Genomic DNA, 19875 nt, shown 5'->3' with positions numbered 1-19875 from the left:
CTAGCGATCCTTTTTGTCCCCTTAGGGCAGACTGAAATGACATGAGAAGCGTCGCCACAATAATAACACAACCTATTCTGACGTCTGAATCCTTGTCGTTCCGTTCTAGACAAAATCCTATCACACTGCATTGGCTCAGGACTTTGCTCTAAGGATGACGCCACAGCGTGCACAGTTCGACGCTCCCGCAAGCGCCGATCAATCTGAATGGCCAGAGACATAGAATCACTCAGACCGGAAGGCGTGGGAAACCCCACCATAACATCTTTAACGGATTCAGAAAGACCCTTTCTGAAAATTGCCGCCAAAGCATCATCATTCCATTTAGTCAACACAGACCATTTTCTAAATTTCTGACAATACAATTCTGCCGCCTCTTGACCCTGAGACAGGGCCAACAAGGTCTTCTCCGCTTGATCCACAGAATTCGGTTCATCATATAATAATCCTAAAGCCTGAAAAAAGGAGTCTGCATTAAGCAAGGCCGGATTCCCAGATTCCAGGGAAAATGCCCAATCCTGTGGATCACTACGCAGCAGGGAGATGACAATTTTAACCTGCTGAATGGAATCACCGGGGGATCGCGGTCTCAGAGCAAAAAACAGTTTACAATTGTTTTTAAAACTCAAAAATTTGGACCTGTCACCAAAAAACAAATCAGGAGTAGGAATCTTTGGCTCTAAAACAGGAGTCTGAACAATATAATCAGAAATACCCTGTACCCTAGCAGCAAGCTGGTCTACACGAGAAGCTAATTCCTGAACATCCATGCTGGCACAAGACTCCTCAGCCACCCATAGATAAAGAGGGAAGAAAAGACAAAGCAGACTGCAGAAAAAAAAATGGCTCAACACCTTTCTTCCCTTCTTCTGAGATGCATTTAACTCATTATTGGCCAGTTGTACTGTTATGATCCGGTGACCTTGGAGCCGCATGAAACTTTCTCTGGAGTCGGTGGAACCTGTACTGACCGCAAATCCTGAACTAACACCACAACTAGAAGTAGCCGTGGGGTGTGCCTAACAAACCCTAGACACCTCGACACAGCCGGAGGACTAAATACCCCTATAGAAAGCTCTTGAAACGCGTTGGCTTCAATAAACTACCTAAAAATTCATACCGTGTGCGCGGTCTTCAGTTCGCCTAAGACTATCACAATCTAACTAAAGACGTGGAATGAATATCTGCAACCCCAGAGAATCCAACAAGACTGAGAAAATACTGACACAATCTAAGCTGGACAAGAAAGCACAAAAGAATAGCACTGAATTATGAAGCACACAGCATGTGTGCCACAGAAAAAAAAACCAGACACTTATCTTTGCTGATTTGGCAGAAAGGCAGGAGGAACCAGGCAGAGGTCCAACACCTCCCAACAACAATTGACAACTGGCAAGGACTAATGAATCCTGCACACCTAAATACCCCAGTCAGAACTGCAATCAGCAGAAACACCTGACCAGGACTGCAACCCAGGGACAACTGCATTACCACCTACTACCACCGGAGGGAACCCAAAAGCAGAATTCACAACACTTCCTGCCGTCCCTCTGTGCCTGGTTATCATTTGTTCCTTCAGGTGTTCCTGGCCGCTCTTAGTCTCTGTGAAGTTCGGTTTCCCTCTGACTTTGGGTTTATCTTGTCTTTCCTGTATCCTGCTAGCCTCTGTGTTCCCTCAGTTCCTCCACCAGTCCCTGCACTAATGCAGTTTACCCACCAGTCCTGTGTCTCTGCAGTACTCACCTATCCTGTGGTCCTACTATCTCCGCCTCTTCTTGGTCTTCTCCCGTCCTGGTCCTCCAGCTTCCATTGCGATAGTCCTTCACGGGCCTGCCCCTAACTCTCCCTGTATAGGGGGCGGTCTATCTGGTCAGCTCGTCCGTGAGGGGTTCGTCGTCGCGGTCTAGAGGTTCCACTTTCCGTTTTCCCTTTTTGAATCGTCACACTCACATTTGGACTGCACTCAGATGACATCTGAGTGCAGCCTGATTCTTACAGCATAACAACAGTGATCGATGAGCCTTTCCAGCAAGTGGCTGTGGATATCATAGGGCCACTTTCAATACCTAGCAGCTCTGGCAAAAAGTTGATTCTCACAGTGGTGGACTATGCTACATGATACCCGGAAGCTGTGGCACTGTCCTCCATCTGAGCAAAGTGGCGGATGCTTTACTGACTGTTTTCTCTCATGTGGGTTTCCTCAAGGAAATGTTGACCGATCAGGGAACCCAATTCATGTCCAATCTGATGGAAAGGCTCTGCAAAAAAATACAAGTACAGAATTTTGTGGCCAGCGCCTATCATCCCCAAACCAACGGACTCGGCGAGCGTCTTAACGGGACATTAAAAAAAATGCTCAAAATGCTGGTGGAGACTGAAGGGAGAGACTGGGAGCGGTACCTCCCCCATCTGTTGTTCGCATACAGAGAGGTACCCCAGGCATCTACTGGATTCTCCCCCTTTGAACTGGTTTATGGGAGGAGGGTCAGGGGGCCACTTGATTTGATTAAGGACAGTTGGGAGGGTGACCCCAAAACTTCGGGAGTCTCGGTGGTTGAATAGGTACTGTGATTCAGAGAAAGAATGCAAAAACTAAGCAACCTGGCCCATGCGAACAGGACCCAGGCCCAAATTTGCCAGAAGGTCTGGTACGACCGTAATGCCAGACTGAGGGCCTACGAGGAGGGGCAGAAGGTTTGAGTGTTGGTCCCTATGTTACAGAATAAATTACAGGCCGCATGGGAGGGACCATACACTGTAAATAAGCAACTAAATTATGGTAATTATGTGGTGACACTAGATGAACAGGCAAAGAGTCAGAAAATGTTTCATGTAAATATGTTGAAGGCTCATCATGCCAGGGAGGCCTGTGTCTTACCTGTCTGTAGCCTGCCTGAAAAGGGGGAGGCTGATCTGTTGCTAGATGTGGGGACTGGGACTCAGTACATGGAGTCCCTGGAGTCAGCAGAGATTAACCCCAAGCTATCCCACTGTCAGGTCTGAGCTGATGGAGGTGCTCAGCGAGTTCACAAAAGTCTTCACAGGGGAGCCTGGGAGGACGCACTTAGCAACTCACCATGTGGACACTGGTACTAATCCCCCAGCATGGCTGCATACCGGGTGTCAGCAGAGGTGAAGGCACACATAAGGGAACAGGTAGAGGAGATGCTAAACCTCAAGGTAGTACAAAAATCCCAGAGTGCCTGGGCCTCGCCTGTGGTCCTTGTCCCGAAAAAGGACCGTAATACCCGGTTCTGTGTAGACTACAGGAAATTAAATGTACTGACTACATGTGAGGTCTACCCCATGCCGAGGATAGATGAGCTGTTAGAGAAGCTAGCTAACTAACGCATCATACCTCACTATCATGGACTTAAGTAGAGGATATTGGCAGATACCCCTGACCAAAGAAGCTCAAGAGAGGTCTGCCTTTATAACGCCATTTGAGCTGTTTGAGTTTCTGGTGATGCCATTTGGTATGAAAAATGTCCCTGCGACCTTCCAGAGGTTAGTCACTTATTCGAAAGATGTGATGGCTTTGCCCTCGCTTATCTTGATGATAGTCTTAGTTACTCACCGGTTAACGTTTTTTTTCGGAGTCCATGACAGCACTACGGAGAGAGGGGATCCGCCCTTCAGGAACAGGAAACCTACAGATACATAAGGGCGGCACCTGTCCCACGCCTCAGTTGGTTTACAGAGCACAAGATGACCACCAAGGTTAATAGCATACATAATAAACAATGATACAAATAACTAACTATTCACTACCCGTGAATTATATAAATAAAGGAAGAGGTGTACACCCAGAACTTAAGAAGACGGAAGGGTATGTACAGGTGCTGTCATGGACTCCGAAAAACACCGTTAACCGGTGAGTAACTAAGACTTTATCGGTCGTCCATGACAGCACTACGGAGAGAATTACAGAGAGTAACTAACTAGGGAGGGACTACAGCTTGCAGCACCCTTACACCAAACGAAAGGTCAGAAGAGGCACCCAAGTTCAATCTATAATGGTTATAGAATGTGTGTGGAGAAGACCAAGTAGCAGCCTTACAAATTTGGTCGATCGACACCTCCAATCTTTCCGCCCACGAAGCCGCCATAGCTCTAGTGGAATGCGCTTTCAGACCTTCAGGCGCCGGCTTGCCCTTTGAGATGTATGCCAGCGAGATAGCCTCCCTGATCCATCTAGCTAAAGTAGATTTTGATGCCCTGTGACCCTTCCTACTACCCTGATAGGACACGAATAGGGCGTTATCTATCTTCCAGGGATCAGTTACTGCCAGATATTCCAGGATACATCTTTTTACATCTAAAGTGTGTAGCTTCCTTTCCTTATCGTTAGTAGGATTGGGGAGGAAGGATGGAAGAACTATTTCCTGTGTTCTGTGGAACCTGGACACTACTTTAGGAAGATATGCTGGATCAGGGGATAGTATCACTCTATCATCCCTAAGCTGCATGTAAGGGGGAACCCTGGATAATGCTTGGATGTCGCCTATCCTACGCGCCGATGTTAGGGCCACCAGGAAGGCTACTTTAAGTGATACATTTTTAATAGAGGCTGATGCAATTGGCTCAAATGGGGCCTCTGTCATGGCTGAGAGGACTAGGTTCAGGTCCCATGGCATGACCCTATTCTTCACCATTGGCCTGGACCGTTTTGTCGCTCTGATGAATCTGCTGACCCAGTGATTCTCAGCAATGTTGCAGCCAAAGAGGGCCCCTAAGGCTGATACCTGCACTTTAAGTGTATTTGGGGATAACCCCATATCTAACCCTTTCTGTAAGAATTCTAAAATCTGGTCTATTGGTATTGACTGACCAGCTATTACCCCCGAGTTTTGAAGGAACCTCTTCCAGATCCTAACATAAATCTTTGTGGTGATTATTTTTCTGCTCTTCAGTAGAGTGTTAATGAGGCCCGGAGAGAACCCCCTATCCTTTAACAGCACCCGCTCAAAATCCACGCCGTCAGATGAAGGCCAACCGCCCGAGGATGGTAGACTGGGCCCTGGGACAGGAGATCCGGGATGTCTGGCAAGACCCATGGGTCGGATATCGACATAGCCCTCAGGCATGGAAACCACGTCCTTCTGGGCCAGAAGGGGGCAATTATTATCACTGTGGCTTTGTCCTTCCTGATTTTCCTCACCACCAGAGGAAGTAGAGACAGGGGAGGAAAGGCGTAGGCTAGCCTGAAGTTCCAGTCTATGAGGAGGGCGTCTACTGACAGAGGATTTTCTCTGGGGTTGAGAGAGCAGAATTGTGCCACTTTCCTGTTTTCTTTTGTGGCAAACAGGTCTATTTCTGGTTGACCCCATCTTTCCACGATGAGGTTGAAGATGGAGTCGTTCAGGGACCACTCCCCCTGCCTCAATGTGTTGCGGCTTAAGAAATCCGCTGTAGTGTTTTCTGCCCCTCTTATGTGAAGAGCCGTCAATGAGAGAAGATGTTGCTCTGCTAGATGGAATAGACGATCTGCTACGCACATTAGGGATTTGGAACGAGTCCCGCCTTGGTGATTTATGTATGCCACGGCGACCCGATTGTCCGAGAATACCCGCACGTGGTGGCCCTGTAGATAGACAAGGAGTGATTTAACTGCCTGTTCCACAGCCGTTAACTCCTTTAGGTTGGAAGACATTTCTATCTGATCCTGATCCCAAAGCCCCTGGATCAATGTATCCCCCATGTGAGCCCCCCATCCAGAAGGGCTAGCGTCCGAGGTGACTATACGAGTTACATTATATTCCCAGGGGACCCCTGTGGACAGGTTCTCTTGGACTAGCCACCATCCGGGGGATATAATAGCGTCTTGGGATAGGGTCATCAGGCTCTCCAGACATCCCCCCAACCTTTTTTGTTGTAACAGCACCTCGCCCTGAAGTATCCTCGTATGATACTGGGCCCATCGGACCGCTGGAATACAGGACGAGAGAGAGCCCAACAGAGACATGGCTCTTCTAAGGGACATGGTGGGGTTTTTAGAGGCATTCAGCACCTGAAGGTGCAGGCGATCAATTTTCTCTTGAGGCAAACGGCATTCCTGAACCTGGGAATCCAGGGTCAGGCCTAAAAATCGCTGCACCGTCATGGGCTGTAAGCGTGATTTTTTGACATTTAGCATCCACCCCAGACGCTCCAGAGCAGACATCACTTTATGTAACTGTTCCAGACAGTGATCCGCCGTTTTACCTACGATAAGGAGATCGTCCAGGTAGGGGATTATTAGAATGTTGGACTCATGCAAGTGAGCCATAACCTCCGCCATAACTTTGGTAAACACTCGAGGGGCGACCGATATACCAAAAGGGAGGGCCCTATACTGGAAGTGTCTGATTACCCCATCCAACCTTACCGCCACCCTCAGGTATCGTTGGTGACCTGCATAAATGGGGATATGGTAATAGGCGTCCTTCAAATCCAATACTACCATAAAGCAGTTTTTAAACAGCAGCTTTATTGCGGTGTTAATAGTTTCCATCTTAAATGATTGGACGGTCAGGAAATTATTAAGAGCCCTAAGGTTAATAATTGTTCTGAAGGAGCCATCAGGTTTACTTATTAGAAATAGAGGAGAGTAGAATCCTCTACCCTGTTCTCCTTCCGGAACCTCTGACAGGACATTCTTACTGAGCAGGTCGTGAACTTCTGCTTCCAGGGCCGCCTGTTCTGCTGGAGAGGACCTGAGTGGGGTAACTCTGAAGAAGTTCTGAGGGATGGAGGAGAACTCTAGCCGCAGACCCGTAGCTATTAACCCCAAAATCCAATCACTACTGGAGATTTTGGACCAGGCCGGGTAGAAGGCAGATAGTCTACCTCCCACCGGGGCGACTAGTCATTGGGGTGGTTTTTTGACCTCACGGGATGGCTCCTGACGTCCTCCACCTCCAAACATAAATCCAGTACCTTTCTTCTTTTTCTCATCCCATCTGCTCTGGTCTCTGGCTGGTCTCCTCCGAAAGAATCTTTTCCCTGTGAAGGGACGCCTGTAAGAGGTAGCTGGTAGATTGGGAAACTTTTTCTTCTCGTCTCCAGCTTTCTCCAGCAGTTCGTCTAGGACTGGACCAAACAGGTATTCCCCTTCGCATGGGATAGAGCACAGACGGGATCTGGATTGAAGGTCACCTGGCCAACATTTCAGCCATAGGGCCCTGCGTGCTGCGTTTGATAGTCCGGCCGCCCTAGCCGCCATTCTTGCCGAATCCGCAGATGCGTCCGCGAGAAAGGCAGCGGCATTCTGAATTGTTGGCAGGAATTTCAACATAGAGTCTCTGGAAACACCGCCTTCCAACTTAGACCCTAGCTGATCCAGCCAGACCATCATCGATCTGGCTGCACATGTCGCCGCTACAGCAGGTCTCAGGGCACCCGCCGACATCTCCCATGTCCCTTTAAGGAATGAGTCAGCCTTCTTATCGAGAGGGTCCTTTAGGGAAGCCATGTCGTCGAAGGGGATAGATGATTTTTTAGACGCCTTAGACACCGCTGCGTCCAATTTCGGCGCCTTATCCCATGTATTCACCATGGGGTCCTCAAAGGGATATCTGCGTTTAAAGGCAGGTGGAAAAGAGCCTTTCTTCTCCGTTTTTTTCCATTCCCTTTTGATGAGGTTCTGGACCTTGTCATTGAGCGGAAAAGACCTACGTTTTTTAGGGTCTAGACCGCCAAACATTAGGTCCTGTGTAGAGAGTTCTGGCCTTTCATCAGCCACCCCCATGGTGGATCTAACTGACTTAATAAGTTTGTCCATTTGGTCCAATGGGAAACAGAACCGGTTAGACTCCTCTTCCGAAGAGGACGCTGAGGAGACAGAGGCGTCTGACTCATTCTCCCTACTAGGGCCAGCGGACAACTCCGACTCTGAGGCGCTAGGCTCCCTTCTTCTTTTTGAAGACTCCCCCCGGGACAGGGATTTCAGGGAATCTTTCACCTCCTTCCTGATAATCTCCCTAAGGCTTGATGTGAAATCAGGAGACTCTTCCGCCACCTATGGGAGCGGAGAAAAAGGCTATGTAATTTATCTGGCGCTACCGCTATCAGTGTTCCCATCAATTTATTTCCTACCGTCTGCCGTACACACGACTGACAAAGTCTCTTAGGGTAGGCGTCTGGCAAAGGGCAAGCGCATAACGCGCACTCCTTGTTTTTTGATTTACCAGCGCTTTTTTTCCCCTACGGAAATAAACATAGGAAAAGACTGCATCAGGGTACATTCACGAAGATCTCTTACCCAGGCAGTAGCGGTAGGTACCGGATTACTGGGGGGTCGGTCCAGATCCTTCTGCTTAGATCTGCGACTGGTCTGGTTACTGCGTCCGCGGGTCTTCAGCTGGGGGTTCGCATGGGACTTCTCCGAGGATCCATCCTGCTCCTGCTCCAGCAGACCGACGGCAGCTTCCGGCTCATCCATAGCTGCAGATGGGCTCACAAGCAGTGCTGCAGCATTCTGTTTGGCTATAAATAGCCCTCCCCCGGATCCGGAATCAGTGCAGGTGTGTGGCCAAATCCACCCCCCCGACTTGCAGGTGACTGCTCCACCCCCCCCTGCACCCAAACGCCCCCCCCCCCCCGCCCCCGCCGCATGCAGGACAGCGGCGTTTTTAGAAAAAAAACCGGCCGGCGTTTGACTTCCGGTTTTGGCCCCGCCCCCTGCGCGTCACTTCCGGTTTCGGGCAGAACGCTCAGAAACGTGCCCGGAAGCCGGGGAACGGTGCCGCCGGACCATCCAGCCGCCCCCCCGCTACGCCACCGCAGCTTCCACGGCCGCAGCCCAGCGGTGACCGCGGCAGAGGCCGGCGTCCGACCCCCAGCTCTGGTCCCGAATCAAAAGGAGCACACAGGACGCCGCGCTGCACCGCACCGACGGGGATCAGAGTGGGGAAGACCGAGGCCCAGGGGGGAGAGCGGACCCCGGGGGGGGACATACTCACCTGCTGACCACTGGGGATGGAGCTCCTCCGGACGTCGCTCCACACTGCACCGCTCACTGTCGTGGAGCCCTACCCGGACCCACCGTGGCGCTTCCAGGGACCCGCACTGCCCGAGGTAGGAGACCCCCTCACTACCTGGGTCGGACAGCCGGCCTGGGTATTGATAGGAGAAACGAAGTCGTATCTGCAGGGAATCCTGTCCTCCAGGAACAGGAAACCAACTGAGGCGTGGGAGAGGTGCCGCCCTTATGTATCTGTAGGTTTCCTGTTCCTGAAGGGCGGATCCCCTCTCTCCGTAGTGCTGTCATGGACGACCGATAAATAGCCATTTTTAGTTATTCTTGGGAGGAACACCTCGTACATCTTTCCCAAGTGTTGCAAAGGCTTAATGCTGCAGGTCTTACTGTTAAGCCGGGGAAGTGTCAGGTAGCCATGCGGGAAGTACAATACCTGGGACACCGGGTGGGGGGAGGACTGCTAAAACCTGAGCCAGGGAAGGTAGAAGCCATTACAGCCTGGTCCACCCCACGAACCAAGAAGCAGGTACTGTCCTTCCTGGGTACGGCTGGCTACTATAGGAGATTTGTACCAAACTACAGTGCTCTGGCCAAACCATTAACTGATCTGACCAGGAAGAAACTTCCCAAAATTGTCTCCTGGAGTCCTCAGTGTGAGGAATCATTTTCTGCCCTAAAGTCGGCATTGGTTAGCTCACCAGTCCTTCAGGCCCCAGATTTCACTCACTGGTGTGTAGTCCAGACAGATGCCAGTACCTATGGGATGGGTGCGGTTCTCAGCCAGGTGAACCAACAAGGAGAGGAACACCCAATTCTTTACCTAAGCAGGAAACTTCTATCCAGAGAAATGGCTTATGCCACCATTGAGAAGGAATGTTTGGCAATTGTGTGGGCTCTGCAGAAGCTGCAACCATACCTCTATGGGCGCAACTTCACCGTGATCACAGATCATAACCCACTGAGTTGGCTCAACAGGGTAGTTGAGGGCAATGGGAAATTGCTTAGATGGAGTTTGATATTACAGCAATATGATTTTACAATTCAGCATAAGAAGGGAGCTGATCATGGCAATGCTGATGACCTATCTCGCCAAGATAAAAGTGAGAGAATACTATCAGGTACTTGCCAAAATTTAGACTTGGGGTACCGTCACACATTGAAATTTCCATCGCTACGACGTTACGATTCGTGACGTTCTAGCGATATCGTTACGATATCGCAGTGTCTGACACGCAGCAGCGATCAGGGATCCTGCTGAGAATCGTACGTCGTAGCAGATCGTTTGGAACTTTCTTTCGTCGCTTGATCACCCGCTGACATCGCTGGATCGTTGTGTGTGACAGCGATCCAGCGATGTCTTCGCTTGTAACCAGGGTAAACATCGGGTAACTAAGCGCAGGGCCGCGCTTAGTAACCCGATGTTTACCCTGGTTACAAGTGTAAACGTAAAAAAACAAACCGTACATACTCACCCGTCGGTGTCCTTCAGGTCCCTTGCAGTCTGCTTCCTGCTCTGAGTGCCGGCCGGAAAGTGAGAGCAGATCACAGCGGTGCTGCGCTCTGCTCTCACTGTACGGCTGCACTCAGAGCAGGAAGCAGACTGCAAGGGACCTGAAGGACACCGACGGGTGAGTATGTACTGTTTGTTTTTTTACGTTTACGCTGGTAACCAGGGTAAACATCGGGTTACTAAGCGCGGCCCTGCGCTTAGTTACCCGATGTTTACCCTGGTTACCCGGGGACTTCGGCATCGCTCCAGCGCCGTGATTGCAACGTGTGACCGCAGTCTACGACGCTGGAGCGATGATCATACGATCGCTGCGACGTCACGGATCGTGCCGTCGCAGCGATGAAAATTTCAATGTGTGACGGTACCCTTGGGACCCCACCTGCATGGTCAGTTGTATGTACCTTTGTAGTGTTTAAGATCCTATAAAGATATGTGTTCACCCCCCATGTAATGATGTGCCTCATCCTGACCCCTAATAGGCATAATGTCACCCCATCCTAGGCCCTTTTCCAGTAAAAATGTCCCCCCTCCCATGGATAATGTCTCCCATCGTGGTCCCCTTCCTGTGATATAATGTGCCCCTTCCTGATTTGCCTCCTGGGATATAATTTGCCCCATCCTGATTTCACTCCTGGGATATAACTTGCCCCATCCTGGTTTCCTTCCTGAGATAATGTGCCCCATCCTGGTTTCCTTCTTGGGACAGAATGTGCCGCAATCTAGTTTCCTTCCAGGGATATAATGTGCTCCATCCTAGTCCCCTGCTTGGTATAATGTGCCATATCCTGGTCCAGTTCCTTGGATAATTTGTCCTGTTTTTCTGCAACACATGAAAAAAATGATTCTCCTCACCTTCCTCCGCTCCCACACCACGCAACGTACTCTTCTGTAGCCGACGCAGGAGACGCCAGCTGACCTCGGCATCCCCACCATGGCGCATGACATCACTGCCATGTGCCCCCAGTCATGGGCACACCGAGATCAGCTGCTGAGCTCTGATTGGCCAGCGGCATGTACTGCAGCGCAGGGAGCCGGAGGATCCCCTGCGCTGCGATATATTTCAGCTCCACCGATGCACATCCAGCTGAAATATTCGTTGGTGCCAGAGGGCCTCCCTTCATCTTTGGGCCCGATGCGGCTGCATCAGCGATTTGTCCGCCTCTGGGAAAACCTCAATATTTACCTGTACACAAACTGTCTATAGTATCTCCATACATAAATTAGGGGGCTTTAGACATTGTGGGGAGACTTTTTGAGACTAGCATTAGACATACAGTGGTTGCCTTTATCAATGAGCCAGTATTTACCTATATATTTAATACACAAATACAGTATGAATCTACTGTACACAGGTGGAATATACTCATATAATACACACGTGTGTACTATACTATTTATGTGCACATATTATACTGTATATATTATGTGCAGCACTACAAATGCAGCACAGGAGGAAGGCTGGGGTCAGGGGTCACTCTGAGCCTGGAGATATTGCAGCAGTAATGGCAGGGGGAGTCTGGGGTCAGGGATTACAAGCAGTGAATTAGTGCCTGTGAGGCAGCTCCGTGCTATCCGCTATCCGCTCGATCGGTGCAGGATCAGGTCTCTCAGCCATTCACTGCACCGACCAGAAAGCACCGAGCGCACAGTCACTGCTGTCATCAGGGACATGCTGCCTCCTGACACTGCTGCTCTGAGGATGCTAACCAGCAGCAGTGATAACTCCCGGCCATCCCTCACCCTGTGCTCTGGAAGGTAAAGAGGCCGTGAGATCCCGAACACAGGGTGCAGGAGGCACGCTCTGCCCAGGATGGATGCTGGAGCAGTAGACCTGTGACAAGCAGAGAGGACCCAGACGAGGGGCTGCGCAGACCAGGGCAGCGTGTGTGCACTAAGAGGCAGACGCTATGGAAGATTGCAATCAAACTGATGTATCTACTGCCTAGTCACACCCCTGCATATGGAACTGTGAAACGATGCTGCGATTCTCCTGCATCATAGAGCCAGCAGCAGCATTGAGAGGAAGCGGCCCCTACAGCATCTCCTGCAGCGTGCAGGGCCCTCAGGTACCGGCCCCCTTCCTCTCCACTTACTGGAGGGGCTGCTGCTGGCTTTATGACAGAACAGTTCAGCAGCTGATCGGGCCCCCTCTCCTTCGGGGCCCCTGTGCAGCTGCACCGGCGTATGTCCGCCCCTGCATCTATTACACTATGTAACGCAATTATTGTCTCCACCTTTTAAGTGCTATATTCCAGATACTCATGCCTAAATAGTAAAGAAAAGCTATGTAATTATAGACTTGGTGTTTGTGACCAGGACAATGAAATATTCAGTTTTATACAATTACGTAGGGAAATAAAAAATGTTAATTTCTTTCTGTTGATACAGTTACAAAAACATTGTATATGCGTTTAATATTGGCCAAGATGAGTAAGAGTGGTTTAGAAGTGAGCAGCTTTTGTCGATTTACGATGATACAGCAAATCACTTTCACGAATCAACCTCCAAATAGTCTCCCATCATGGTCTCGTTATACTGTCCTGGGTGGAGTAGTTCAAAGTCCTTTATATCCTGATGAAAGCACCCGCCTTGCTCTTCTGTTTAAGCCCCCATGTTTTCCTTGAATTTGTCAAGATGAGCATTCAAGATATGTATTTAGAGAGACATCCTACATCCCATATTTCCAAAGTTCTTTATCAGTCTGAACCAGTTGCACATATCTCTCATCCTTGTGATTGCACATGAAACCATGCACAACTGCAGCAAAGCTGCTCCAAGCTGCTTTCCATATTCTGGTCAGCTTCTTTATGAATTCTTCTTGCTCTAGAATCTGCATGATTTGTGGTCCGAAGAAGATACCAGCATTTACCTTTGCCTCAGACAGCTTAGGAAAGAGATCTTGTAGGTACTTGATGGCTGCCGATTCTTTGTCGAGAGCTGTGACAAACTGTTTTATCAGGCCTTGATGTGCAGGGGTGGCATCAGCACATTCCGTGGGTCCACCAATGGCTCCTACTTCACATTATTTTACACAAAAAACTCGGTCCTGTTGCCAGTCCTGCCTGTGATAGTGCTTATTGGTGTCCCGGCTGTCCCAAAGGCAAAGAAAACAAGGAAACTTTGTAAAACTGCCTTGGAGTCCCATCAGAAATGCCACCATTTTGAAGTCTCCAATGATGTCCCAGCCATAATCCTAGTACTTCAAGACACATGACAGCAGCTTGACACTGGTGTAGTCCTCGTTGAGGTGAACTAAGTGCGCCACAGGCAAAGATGTGTATTTGTTCCCATTATTCAGCAGCACAGTTTTGAGGCTCCTGGATCAACTATCTATGAATAGGTGCCACTCGCTCGAGTTGCACATGATTCCTATAGCTTTGAATACACTCCCTGACAGAAGTTATGTCGCTTATCCATGTTATGTAAATAAAAGCTTATAACCTGACGTTAAATTCATCCATTGGTTGTATCAATAATTCTTTTGAAAGCTGAAACCCTCCGAAATGTGGCTTAGATTAAGAAAATAAATTGGCATCAATACAGAAATATTGATCAGTTAATGGACACAGAATGGTCAGATTTTGACAAAAGTTTTGTCGCCTGGTCATATAATGTACCCAATCCTAGTTTACATCCTCACCTGTGCTCAGTAAATGATCGGTTAATTAGCGTGTGTGTATAAAAAGAAGCCCAGCACCCCAGACCTTCACTTGAACTGCAACTTGAGCTCTGACAACATGCCAAATATCCACCCTGCGACCAAAGCCTGGATTATCAAGAGGCTGAAGACCAGATCCACTGCAGAGGTGGCTGGCACCTTCAATATGTCTCAGCGTCAAGTACAAAAAATCTAAAAGATTTGAAGACCAGAAAGCATAGGACCTGGTATAAGAGAGATGCCGTAAAGTGGCTACCAGGTACACATAAAATTGGCCTTTTTTATGCGCTAAACGGTCTCATTTTTCATATTTCTAGTGCAGCAATGCAGTTCAATTTTCGTGTTTCATGTTTGCATGTTTTAGCGCTGCAGTGTGCTGCCTTATTTGCTTGACTGTATAGGAGTTGGTGACTCTAAGGTTCAGCACCTGTTCACACTTAGTCTATGTTTGGATGTGACGGTGTTTTTTGAAATGTATTATTTAGCCTTCTGACCGAGCACTCCGCCTCCTAGTCACAGGTGTTTTGATTGCAACAGGTCCAGTACCCCTCCACAGAGAGAGAGAATTTTAGTCTCATAAGAGGTTTTCACAGGTACCCATTCACATGGAGACGTTTATTTTCAGCGAGGAAGGAAAGCATAGGACCTGGTATAAGAGAGATGCCGTAAAGTGGCTACCAGGTACACATAAAATTGCCCTTTTTTATGCGCTAAACGCTCTCATTTTTCATATTTCTAGTGCAGCAATGCAGTTCAATTTCCGTGTTTCATGTTTGTATGTTTTAGCGCTGCAGTGTGCTGCCTTATTTGATTGACTGTATAGGAGTTGGTGACTCTAGGTTCAGCACCTGTTCAAACTTATTCTATGTTTGGATGTGACGGTCAGTTTTTTGAAAAATAAAAGATTTGAAGAGTTTGGAGATGTGTTTGACAAGCCCAGGTCCAGCAGACCCCGCAAGACAACTGCTCAGGAGGAACGTTTGTTGGTTAGAAAATCCAAAGCAAGCCCCTCTTCCACTGCAGCAGAGCTCCAACAGGCCTGGTCACCTCAAGTCCCTGTGTCAACTAGAATGGTTTATAGGATTCTGTCTCGAAATGGCCTCCATGGTCAAATCAGTGCCCAGAAGCCAGCGCTAAAGAAAAGGCAAATATAAAACCGTCTGGCATTTGCAAAGTCCCACAGCCTGCTAAACAGATGGACGCTGAAAAAGTGGCAGAAGGTGGATTTCTCTGATGAATCTTCAGTAGAATTACACCACCATGGTCTGGGGTTACATTCAGTGTGGGGGTGTGCGAAACATTTGCAAGGTAAAAGGCAATATCAATAGCCTAAAATATCAAGAAGTATTAGCTACCTCTTATATTCCAAATCATAAAAGGGGTCAAACTCTGCAGCAGGATGGTGCTCCATCTCATACATCCATCTCTACAACAAAGTTCCTCCAGGCAAAAAAGATCAAGGTGCTCAAGGACTGGCCAGCCCAGTCACCAGCCATGGACATCATTGAGCATGTTTGGGGTAGGATGAAAGAGGAAGCTTGGAAGACAGAAACAAAGAATCTAGATGAACTCTGGGAGGCATGTAGGACTGCATTCTTTGCTATTCCTGATGACTTCATTAATAAATTGTATGAATCATTGTTGAACCGCATGGATGCAGTCCTTCAAGCTCATGGAAGTCACACAAAATGTTAAATATGACTAATAGCACCACTTCATTCACCAATGTTATGCAACATATATTTGTATTTTAAGTTATTTGTTTGAATATCATACTTCTTTCTGTGGGCGACAACACTTTTGTCTTGGCAAAATCTGATCAATAATTGTGCAATTTTCTGATACCCATTGCGTCTCCACTTTTCGTGATCTCGAGTTGGGTGAGGGCTTATTTTTTGCACGCCGAGCTGATGTTTTTAATTATACCAATCTGGTGTAGATACAATCTTTTGATCGCCCGTTATTGCATTTTAATGCAATGTCGCAGAGACCAAAAAAAAGTAATTCTGGCATTGTCTTTTTTTTATCACTACGCCTTATAGTGATCAGGTTAATCCTTTTATCATTGATAGATCAGGCGATTTTGAAGGCGGCGATACCAAATATGTGTTTTTTTTGTTTTATTTTGAATGGAGAAAAAGGAAGGTGATTTGAACTTTTATATTTTTAAAAACATTTTTCTTCAACTTTTGGCATGGTTCAATAGTCACCATTGGAGACTAGAAGCTGCCATAGCCCGATCGGCTCAGCTACATACAGGCGATGGTCAGATCGCCTTTATGTAGCTGAATTGCTATGAGCACCGACCACTGGGTGGCGCTCAGCAATCTGGCACTGAAATCCATAGAGGTCTCAAGGAGACCGCTGGTTGTCATGATGACGAACCAGCTGGTTTATTGACTCAGGAGCAACAAGTCACATGACTAGTGATAAAAGCTTCTTTACTGAACTTGATGATAATAAGAAGGAAGCAATTTAATCTTGCAGATGGGAGTAAAATAACCGCAGAAGGTATTGGACAAGGAATGCTAATCTGTCCTGATAGATTTGGGCACAATTCAAAATTACTAGTCAAGGATGTGTTATATGTTCCAGGACTAGAAGGAGGATTGTTATCCATAAAGTCTCTGACAGCCAAAGGACTTACTGTAAAATTCAAAGATGATAATTGTGCAATCCTAGCAGGAGATAAGGTAATAATTAATGTCAAAGCAGGTGAACAATTATATCATCTAGACACATTAAAGGAACAGATGAAGATATGTACGCAAGATCACAAGAATTGTATTCACATGTGGCATAGACGTCTAGGACACAGACATCCTGAGAGTATAATGGCATTACAAAAGAATTTGACAAAAGACCTATTGATATCTGATTGCACAATTACAGTAAAATGTAAATGTTGTATAAAATCTAAAGCTACAAAAGTATCTATACCTAAGGGTACCGTCACACTGAGCAACTTTTGAACGAGAACGATAGCGATCCGTGACGTTGCAGCGTCCTGGATAGCGATCTCGTTGTGTTTGACACGCAGCAGCGATCAGGATCCTGCTGTGACATCGCTGGTCGGAGCTAGAAGTCCAGATCTTTATTTCGTCGCTGATTACCCGCTGTCATCGCTGGATCGGCGTGTGTGACGCCGATCCAGCGGTGTTCACTTGTAACCAGGGTAAACATCGGGTTACTAAGCGCAGGGCCGCTGTTGTGAATTCTGTTGTGGGTTCTGCTCTTAGCCTCCCTCCAGTGGTTATAAGTGGTAGTGCTTCTGTTTGTCCTTCACAACAGTCATCAGCTGCTTCCACTTTGGACGGGGCTATTTAGTCTGGCTTCTTCCTTTAGTGAGTGCCAGTTGTCCATTGTTTTCTAAGGGATCCACATCTCTGCTTGGTTTCTCCTTCTGGATTGTCCAAATCATCAAAGATAAGTCCTGGCTCTGTTTTTGCAGTCCACATGCGGAGGACTTAATAGTTCTGTGAATTGCTATGTTTTTTCTTGTCCAGCTTTGTCTGTGTTAAGATTTACTCAGCCAAGTTGGAAGCTCTGGAGTCACAGAGTTACCCTCCATGCCTTTAGTTAGGTGTGGAGATTTTTGTATTCTCTGTGGTGGATTTTGTAGTATTTTAATACTGACCGCACAGTACTCTTTCCTGTCTTTTCTTTCTAGGTAGCGTGGCCTCCTTTGCTAAATTCTGTTTTCAGTCTGCGTTTGTAATTTCCCTCTCCTCTCACAGTCAATATTTGTGGAGGGCTGCCTTTCCTTTGGGAATTTTCTCTGAGGCAATAGTTTTCCTGTTTCTTCCTTTAGGTGTAATTAGTCCTCTGGCCGTGACGAGGTGTCTAGGGAGTGACAGGAACATCCCACGGCTACTTCTAGTTGATGTGTTAAGTTCAGGGTCTGCGGTCAGTATAGAGGCCACCTACTCCAGAGCTCGTCCATGCTGCTCCTAGGCCACCAGTTCATAACAGTACAACTGGCCAACAATGAGTTAACCGCATCTCAAAAGAAGGGAAAGTGCTGAGCCATTTTTTTTTCTGTACTCTGTTGTGTTTTTTTTTTCCTCTTTACATCTGGGTGGTTCAGGAGTTAGGCGTTGACATGGATGTTCAGGGACTTGCTTCTCGTGTGGATCAACTTGCTGCTAGAGTACAGGGTATTTCTGATTATATTGTGCAGACTCCTGTTTTAGAGCCTAGAATTCCTACCCCCGATCTGTTCTTCAGGGACAGGTCCAAATTTTTGAGCTTTAAAAATAACTGTAAACTGTTTTTTGCTCTTAAGCCCCGTTCCTCTGGTGATCCCATCCAGCAGGTAAAAATTGTCATTTATCTGTTGCGTGGTGACCCGCAGGATTGGGCATTTTCCCTGGAATTTGGGAATCCGGCCTTGCTTAATGTAGACACCTTTTTTCAGGCGCTTTGGTTATTGTATGATGAACCTAACTCTGTAGAGCATGCTGAGAAAACACTTTTGGCCCTGTGTCAGGGTCAAGAAGCGGCAGAGTCATATTGCCAGAAATTCAGAAAATGGTCTGTGCTTACTAAGTGGAATGAGGATGCTTTGGCGGCAATTTTCAGAAAGGGTCTTTCTGAATCTGTTAAAGATGTTATGGTGGGGTTCCCCACGCCTGCAGGTCTGAGTGATTCTATGTCTCTGGCCATTCAAATTGATCGGCGCTTGCGTGAGCGCAGAGTTGTGCACACTATGGCGTTGTCTTCCGAGCGGAGTCCTGAGCCTATGCAGTGTGATAGGATTGTGTCTAGAGCGGAACGCCAAGGATTCAGACGTCAGAATTGGTTGTGCTTTTACTGTGGCGATTCTGTTCATGTTATTTCTGATTGCCCTAAGCGTGCCAAGAGAATCGCTAATTCCGTTACTATCAGTACTGTACAACCTAAATTTCTGTTGTCTGTGACCCTGATCTGCTCATTATCGTCATTTTCTGTCATGGCATTTGTGGATTCAGGCGCCGCTTTAAATTTAATGGACTTAGAATTTGCCAGACGTTGTGGTTTCCCCTTGCAGCCTTCACAGAGTCCTATTCCTTTGAGGGGCATTGATGCTACACCGTTGGCTAAAAATAAACCTCAGTTTTGGACACAGCTGACCATGCACATGGCGCCAGCCCAACAGGAAGATTGTCGTTTTCTGGTGTTACATAATTTGCATGATGCTGTTGTGCTGGGGTTTCCATGGTTACAGGTACATAATCCGGTGTTGGATTGGAAATCTATGTCTGTGACTAGTTGGGGTTGTCAGGGGGTTCACGATGACGTTCCTCTGATGTCAATTTCCTCCTCCCCCTCTTCTGAAATTCCTGAGTTTCTGTCAGATTTCCAGGATGTTTTCGATGAGCCCAAGTCCAGTTCCCTTCCACCGCATAGGGACTGTGATTGTGCTATTGATTTGATTCCAGGCTGTAAGTTTCCTAGGGGCCGACTTTTCAGCCTGTCTGTGCCTGAACATGCCGCCATGCGGAGTTATGTTAAGGAGTCTCTGGAGAAGGGGCATATTCGGCCATCTTCTTCTCCATTAGGAGCAGGGTTTTTTTTGTTGCCAAGAAGGATGGCTCCTTGAGACCCTGTATTGATTATCGCCTCTTGAATAAGATCACGGTCAAATTCCAATACCCTTTGCCTTCTGATTTGTTTGCCAGAATTAAGGGGTCTAGTTTGTTTACTAAGATTGACCTTCAAGGGGCATATAATCTTGTTCGTATTAAGCAGGGTGATGAATAGAAAACT

This window comes from Ranitomeya variabilis, chromosome 8, assembly GCF_051348905.1.
Source record: "Ranitomeya variabilis isolate aRanVar5 chromosome 8, aRanVar5.hap1, whole genome shotgun sequence".
Lineage (NCBI taxonomy): Eukaryota > Metazoa > Chordata > Amphibia > Anura > Dendrobatidae > Ranitomeya > Ranitomeya variabilis.
Note: the sequence above shows the minus strand (reverse complement) of the source record.